Source organism: Rosa rugosa, chromosome 7 (assembly GCF_958449725.1).
Source record: "Rosa rugosa chromosome 7, drRosRugo1.1, whole genome shotgun sequence".
Lineage (NCBI taxonomy): Eukaryota > Viridiplantae > Streptophyta > Magnoliopsida > Rosales > Rosaceae > Rosa > Rosa rugosa.
Window position 1 is genome coordinate 12,391,358 of NC_084826.1, and position 8,847 is coordinate 12,400,204.

General features: G+C 38.5%; 1 pseudogene; it reads right to left on the reverse strand.

The window, feature by feature from the left end:
- Window positions 1–1,674: 1,674 nt before the first annotated feature.
- LOC133721874 (probable disease resistance protein At4g27220) lies at window positions 1,675–6,181 on the reverse strand (annotated as a pseudogene).
- Between the last annotated feature and the right edge of the window lie 2,666 nt (window positions 6,182–8,847).

Here is an 8,847-nt window from a genome sequence, read left to right on the forward strand (position 1 = left end):
CATTTTGTCTTCATTAAGTGACTCACGTGCAAAATTGGGAAAAATTCACCAACGGTGTCTAGACACTTAAGGACTTTCAGAATGATACCTGAACTTACAAAGTTATCAATGTGATACCTGGACTCATTTTTTCGTATCAATGTGATACCTACAGCCAACTTCCGTCACGGAGCCGTTACGGAAATTGGCCGTAGGTATCACATTGATATGAAAAAATGAGTCCAGGTATCACATTGATAACTTTGTAAGTTCAGGTATCATTCTGAAAGTCCCCTAAGTGTCCAGACACCGTTGGTAAATTTTTCCCTAGAAGATATTGCATGCATAAGTTATTCATCGTTTCAAGAATCGGTGGCTGCAGAGCTTTGCTTACTCTTGTATTGTGCTTATACTTGCACGTCTTTTCTTTGGCTGATCTCCAACAATATTTCATTTATGATTGCAATATATATATAGGAGGAAGTAAGAATACATGCATTCACCAAAGTTGGCATGGTTTAGTTAGTTTCTTATGATCATTGAATTTGAATTAATTAAGAAAATGCATGACTAGAAGTATGGAAGAACCATCTTTGTTTTGTTTCCACGATCAAGACACCAGTTCCGATATCCATGATAATCAAGGAGCACAACCCTGCTAATAAAAGCCAGTGAAGGCCAAGTCCCAAAAGTTGACAAACTCAATGAGCACCAACTTTGGTGGTACATTTGTTCTCCTACACTAAGTTTTTTTTTTTTTTTTTTAGGAATGAAATGCACACTCTCTATTATACAATCGACACTATATGTTTTCTTTCTTAGTATCTTAACATCACATTTTTACAATCCACACTCCATGTTTCATTTTTTAGTATATTTAATTTTGTATTTTTGTAGTGTGGATTATAAAATGAGGAGTGAGGATTTCACTCTCCAAACAAAAATTTGGTAAGCAGTTTAACTCTTCAAAGGTCTTCAAAATACGGTGGTCTAGGCATGCGTTGGGTACGAAGCCTCTCACACACACAAACATGGGCCTAGGCTAGGTTTCTTGTGGGTTTGGCCTTTTGTTTTGGGCCCAAATTTTGTTAGGTTTAATTTATATTGTCTTTTATTTTCTTAATAGATGTGGCTCAAAGGCGGCAATAAGTTCCTATCGTTATGTGATAGGGTGACCTGAGTTCTGTCTCGGTTTGTGCACCTTGTGTGCTTTGTCTACTCTAGCTAGGCGACGAGTTCCTTGTCTCATCAAATCGTCGCAACATCCTAGTGGTAGGATGAAATTAAGTGTCGACGATCTCAATTTCGATCGACAATATAATGGGAAAGCTGCACTACTTGTATTGTTGTTTTAGGTTCGAGCTATCTTTCCGTTGTATCAGCGTTTTGTCAAAGCAAATAAAGTAACTAGTAGATTACTCTTTGCTAGTTGGTACATGTTAGAATATATAGATTTTATAGAGACTCCTGATATTATTTTGAGACGTTCTCTTGATGCTTATTGTACTCTGGGGTTTAGGCTCTATTTCTCCTCTTTGTATTCTGCAGTTTGCCAGTTTCATTAATCAAGACTTAAGGACAGCCACAACGGTACAAAATAAAGAAATTGAGAAAATCACAGGTACAAAATCACACTCCAATGATCATAAATAGGTACAAAATCACAGTTTTTTTTTGTCAACAGCATTCATGTTCAACACCTTGACTGGAGAAAACAAAGAAATTGAGGAAAATATATAAGCTCGAACAATTATTTCAGTATTGTGAGAACAAATACTGATTTTACTTGTATGAACTAATGAAGGATCGCCCATTTCTATGCAAAATTACAAGCTTAAAGAAATATTTCCATAGAAAGAAAGGACATTTGAATGGTCATATGCACCTCCCAATAGCGAAATTGGAGCAAATGCATCGTTACATGCGATAGATTAAGACTTACCATTGGTAATTCTCTCGTCTTTCTCTGTGATCTTCACTGCTCTTCAGAATTATTTGTCTTCTCCAAAGTCTTCCAGCATTCTTAAGAGTCAAAGTGAAATAAGAGTGGTAAATAAGTCAGTAATTATTAATGTGTCAGTCAACTCAATACCACACTCCACGATCAAAGTGAAAAGAATAAAAACATAATTCAGTAAACCTAAATCAAATGCAAAATGTAAACCAGAATGAAGATCAGAGTAAATTAATGATGAATCAAGATCCAATGTAATGTATTGAATATATAATGTGTATACAAGGACCCTGTTTTTAAAGTTTCTTTCAAACTATACAATCTTATACATGTAATTTGAGTTAGTAGAGTTGAGAAACAAAGCAATCGTCATGAACAAGAAGTTTTGTGTGTAGTGCGCGCTGTCTTTTTTCACCGATCTATTATCATCAAGAATGATAACAAACAAATAATAATGTAAAAATGAAAAGAAAATGCAAAATTTGGTTGATGAACTGATGTGGGGAAATCATTTCCATTAAAAGATTGGGAAAGCAAATGAATTATAGATGTTACCAAACAAATTTTAACAAGAAAAAGAAAATTGAGTCTATGGCACAGCTAGCGACATACCTCTTATGAAGAAAGTAGTAATGCTGTTCATCATTGAGTTGGAATTGTTTCCTGCTGAGGAATTCAGAAGCAAAGGTGGAAAATGGAAAGAGGGGGCAGTCCTTCACATAAACGTGATTCAATGAAGGACAGTTGATATCAATAGTATCACTATCACTGTCACTGCACAGCACAGGAAGATCCACCAAAACTAAGTTCTTCAATTTTGGAAGAACGATCTTCTTGTTGTTCATTGTTTCCTTGCTTGCTTAAATTAATACTCCTTCAAAGCAAGGGCAACTCTCTACAAAAAGGTCTTCCAATTGAAAAAGACATTGAGCTACATCATGTGTGAAAATATATCGCAGAGACTTGCATTTGTGAATGAACAAGCTTTTAAGAGTCTGGAACATTGTAGGTGGATCGAGCTGGAACATTACATATGCTTCTTACTGCCTCCAGATTCAACAACTTCATCTCTCTTAAATTTGATTGTTCTGCCTCAAACCCTTCACATCCAAACACATATTTCATGCTAGCCATAGCATGACATATTAGTTTCTCCAGATTTGGTAGTCTCTGTAACAATTTTGATGGTAAAAGTACATTCCCCAAATAACAACAACCAGAGACATATAATACCTTCAAGTTGCTTAGAGACCCAGGTAGTAATTCACCAACACATAACTCCTTCAGGCAATCCAGTCTATGCAGGTGCAACTCCTCCAAGTTCTCGAACACAGGTTTATTTGGAACCCATGTTATCGTGTTCATCAACTCTTGCAACTTCTTACAAGGACCACTTACAGAGAGATGCTTCAGTCCATGTAACATCCCATGGTCATATTCCACAAGAATGTTATTCAAATCCCTGCAGTCTTCATACTCTAGCTTCTCCGATTTCTTTGTCACCACGTTGACAAACCAATAAGGTAAGGTATTGATGGGTTTGTCAAGAATCAAAGATCTTAAATTATGACCATAATGAGACTGGCTAGGTACCATTCTTCTGCCTCTGCTGATACATATATCAAAGTACACCCAATTTGGATCCAACTCAACAGTTTTAGGGATGCATTCTGCATCAGATATGCAAACCGTCAATATGTTCAAGTATGATAAGCCAGTTATCTCATCAAAGCCAATATTAGTTCCTTCTTCTCCCTTAACTTTACTCCCCCAATACCAAAATCCACAGTACAGCATGTACAGTTCTTCCAATCTACGTAACTTTGATATAACTTCAGATGGAATTGTGACAATACCTCCTAACCGGGAACTATCAAAACTGACATCCAACTTCCTTAGATTGGTCAAACGTCCTATTTCTCTCGACAATTCTGTGAGAGGATATTCTTTCATACTAAGAATCTCAAGCTTCTTAAGCTGTCCAAGTACGGAAATATCAATTATTTTCTCGCAGAAATCTAAATACAAAGCTTGGAGGTTGGTTAAGAGACTAAAATGATTGGGGTAGTAGAAAAATACTAGTGTCACTGAGATCTAAGACCCTTAATGCACTCGGACATGAGAAAAAGGGTTCTGGGATCTCATTTAAATCAACATTATGCCTTAGTGATAAAATTTGAAGTTTTGGACATACCAACTCTTCGGGTAGCTTGCGGATTTCATTCCACATCAGTGAGATTGCAGAGTAGCCGTTCTGTGTATTGATCTTTGGCCAATTCTTTAGTTCACAACCAGCTTTGACAAAAAAATGTTGGCCGTCTTCAGAGAACGAAATTAGTATGGCCATATCCCGAATGACATCATGCATCCTAACCTGTTCGTCATATTTACCCGCCAAAAGCAAGCTAGAAGCTTTAAGGTTCCTGACCTCTGAATAAGCAGTGGCTCTGGCTTCTTGCAATGTGTTGCAATGTTGAAATAATCCTTTCCCGAACCCATACCCCAGCAAGTCCTCAATTGGGATATCATAATCCTCTGGGAATAGGCAGCAAAGTAAGAAGCATGATCTGGCATCATCAGATCTCAAGTAATCATAGCTTAATTTTATACATTTCAACACAACTCTCCCATCTTCAGGGTGGACAGGTTGAGAAGCCTTCAGTCGTCGAGCTGCTTCCTTCCATTCATCCAAATCTTTATCTCCAAGTGCCCTCGCAACTGCTATCAACGCAACTGGTAGACCAGCACATTCTCTTGCTACCTTCCTTGCAATATCATAGAAATTAGTCGAATTTTCAAAAGACTTTCTTGCTTTCTTCACAAACAATTTCCAAGAATCTTCTTCTGATAAGATATTGAGAGGGATGCTTGACTGGCTCTCCATGGAATGACAAACATTAAATCTCCTTGTGGTGAGAAGGACTTTGGAATTGCGTCTTTGGAGCTGGTCATAGCTAGGAATTCCTATTCTTGACAAGTCTATCATCTCCCAAATGTCGTCCAAGATTATAAGAATCTTATTTCTACTAATTATCTCCTTCTGTAATCTACGAGCTCTTCCAACTTCTGTCTCCCCCTCTAATTTCAATTCCAACAGATCTGCCAATGTGCCTTGAATTTTACTGAAGTCAGGGCTTTGGGATACAAGGGCCATAATAACATGATCAAAAAGCCCAGTATTGCAGGCTTGTGCACCGACATGTTCCACCATGGTCGTCTTTCCGACACCTCCCATTCCATAGACTCCTACGACAGTGACCTCATCATCTTGTAGCGCCTTCATAACCTTATCCATGGCTTGTGTTGTTGCTTCATATGCTTCAAAATCTCCCTTGGGCATTGTAAACTCAATTTCACTAGGTTGTATTTTACTGCACATAGATTCCACAATGGCTGCAACAAGTTCTCTTTCAGTTCTGCAAGGAAGAATTAAGGGTCATATAATCAGGTAAACTAATAATATTAATAATAAACCAAAACCACAAGTATGATTCTTACTTATAATTCTGTGTATGCCAACCAGAGAAATTGGCCACTTTCTTCAAAGCATCTCTCCATTGCTGCACCTCTTCTCTGTGTCGCCCAGAGATTTCATGCTTAGTGAAAGCCTCCTCAAAACTCCTCTTCTGATATCGTACATCAGAGGGATCGACGTGATAAAAAAGTGGCAGAATTCTATTATTGTCTTTCATGCATTGACATATCTTTGTAAGTTCCACCAAACACCATGGAGAAGAAGCATAGTTTAGTGAGAGAACTACAATTGCAAACCTTGATTCTTCAATTGCCGTAAGGAGAGTAGGAGAAATAACATCCCCTACTTCAAGGTCTTGGTCATCCATAAATGTTTTAATTCCACTACTATTTTGCAGTCGATTGTATAATTCGAATGTAATACCCTTGCGAGTATCTCTACCCCTAAAACTTAAAAACACATCATACTTCCAACGAGGAGCTGACGAAGGAATTGATGCTGCATATGCTAGTTGGGAGCTTGAGGCCATTGAAAACCACAAAAAAATAAAACAATATATGTCTCAATAACAAGCAAGAGACGAACTAGAAAGGAAAGAAGAAACAGCAAAAAAAAACTTAGATATAAAAGATAACAAGAAGATATAGAGAAGTTCAGGAACTGAGGGAGATAATGAATGAAAAGAGACAGAGGGTTGGAATCCGGACAACAGCGTTAAAATATCGATCTGATCGAGGACGTTGTAGGGGAGGAGACTTTTGCAGATTCAGACAAATTAGCATCTTTAATTTTCAAAACCACTTGCAGATTCCTCTCGTTGCCAACTAATTATATATTCAGGACCATTAGGAGGAGACTAAAGGCGGAATTAGGTTTTGAATGGGGAGGGGGTTCCAAAACATTACAGTAGTATATATACACAATCACAATGTTGGAATTCAACAACAAAGTACTAAATTCAAAAATTTTGTATTTTTGTCTTTTTAAAGATTACAAACTTGTTAATTATAGGAATTATTCTCATCTTAAAATCAAACAAAATTATATTTTAAACACCTCCTAAACCTGAAAAGAGATTTAAAAACTCGTGAAAATTAGAAATGTACTGTTGAATAAATATATGAAGTCGATCGATTTTCCCCGAAGTGTATGCTTGGATTTTTATTATAAATGGACTAATTTTTTCATTTATTGCTTTACTTTGTTTTAGTTTGATAATTAATTACTTTACTATCAAACCAACAAAAGAAAGTAATTAATCCATGAGAGATAGGACTTGGAGTCCTCCGAGCAATACAGAGCGACCTCGAGAGGCCGAAACCTAGGGTTTCGTGTGGCGGCGGCGACCGTGCGGTGTCCAGACCAGGGCGACGGCGAGAATACGGAGCAGATCCTTTCTTGGCGACGTTGGATTCTGGGGATTGTTTCGAATGCCCATTTCGAGGTGGTGCGGCTCCGATTCGCGGCGGCTTTCAGTTGAAGCTTTCGAGGGTGAGGTGTGTTTCGATCCAGTGGTGACCAGCTCCGATTGCTGCAGCTTACTGTTGTGGCTGTGAGGGTGGTGGATTAAGGCTTCGGGTTCGATTTTCTTCTCGGATCCGTGGTGGTGCAGGGCTTTATTCGCGGAGGTTCACTGATCTCCGGCGGAGGCTCGACACCACCTGTTGCTTTCAGATCGGAGGTCGAGGTCTCGGCTCTTAGGCGGAGCGGGTGCCTCTGTTTATCGCTCTTTGCTTTTGGGTTAGACTCAAGGAGGACCCAGGGATGGTGGAGGAGCGATGGAGGCCACATGAATGGTGAAAGGCGGGGCTGCCTTCCGAGAAGGTTGGGCTGGCCTGGGCGGTGTGAGAAAGTTGGATTTTGGCAGTGGGCTTGGGCCTCTGCCTTGCTGGGTTGTGTTGTGCAGCCTAGTGAACTGGGTCTAGTTGTGGGCCCAGTTCTCCTTTTTTTTTCACCGAGTTTGGGCTGGTCTAGGCTTTTGGGGAGGTAGCCTTTTGGGTAGTCTAACCCTATCTTGTCTCTTGGATGTTACCGTGTGACTGTGTTGATTTGTTGCGATATACACCATATGGGTCTTAGGCGTCAAAATGCTCAAGACAGTGGTTCCATCTTCGGGATAGGGTGGGGTTAGGGATTTATTTTCTTGTTTTCTTTTCTGCAGTTCCTTTAGGTTTCAGTTTTGTTGGGTAGTAATAATTTGGTTGCTTTGGGCAGCTTGTATTCTGCTTTGTGCAGACCTGATCATCGCTTTGTATTATGAGGGTTTTTCGATTTCCTCTAGATTGACGCAGTGACGTCGTTGAAATATATGGAGCCTGACTCTGTTTCCTCAAAAAAAAAAAAACAAAAGAAAGTAATTACAGACTTAAGATCAATCCATTAAAATTTTGTTTTTTAATATTATAATTCATTTATTTTTTACACTCATAATTTGATTTGGTTACAAGATTTTGGGGGGGGGGGGGGGGGGGTCCCTAATGCTTCATAAGCTTACGTTTCAATTTTTATAGGCCTAATTAATATATTAATTCAAATGACTAAATTCAGTTTACTCTCTTAAGGTTTGGGTCCAACTTCATGTCAGTTTTTTTTTGTTTTAATTTAATCAAGAACACTCGTAAACTTCTTAATTTCATCAGTGTGTCCAATTTCACTCGCTTCGTCCAAATTGAAAGTTATTTAACGACGATGGTGCCCATTTTAGATTGACTCGTTTTAAGCGAGTTAGATACCTTAACGATCATCAATTTGGCTGAAAATTTGCAAAGATGATCTATACACTAGTATCTAAAAACTGAACGGTCGAGATGTGGATCTGCGACCGAAAAGTGACCCAAAACTCGAACTTCACATGTTAATTTCAAAGCGGAGCTCCGCTCTGGATAGGATATATATATATATATATATATATTTTAAAGATGATCAAAGGATTTCACTCCTACCCCATGGTGACTCGTTGACTGCATGGATTGTCAAATTAACAATTTAACCCCTAAATTGGGCCCCATCATCATTAGTTAACGTCCAATTTGGACAGAGCGAGTGAAATTGGACACGGCTGATGAAATTAGAAAATTTAGGGGTGTTTTTGATTAAATTGAAACCACAGAGACTAACATGAAGTTTGACCCAAAAATCTCATGGAAGTAAACTGAATTTAGTCCTAATTCAAATATACCAAAATTGTAGGGGGGTCGGGACCCCTTCGAACCATTATGAGTGAACTACATGCTGAAATGAGTTCTTTTGGTTTTAACAACATGACAAATCTATTTATCTTTGTGTTTTTTTTGAAGAGGATCTATGTATCTTTGTTATCCCCACAGAATAAAAATTAATTGTTAACGTTAGTGACCGAGGGGCCTCTAGTTAGCTTTAGAGAGAGAGGGAGAGAGAGAGAGAGAGTGACACAAGATGTATAGTGGTTCGTCTCCCGCCT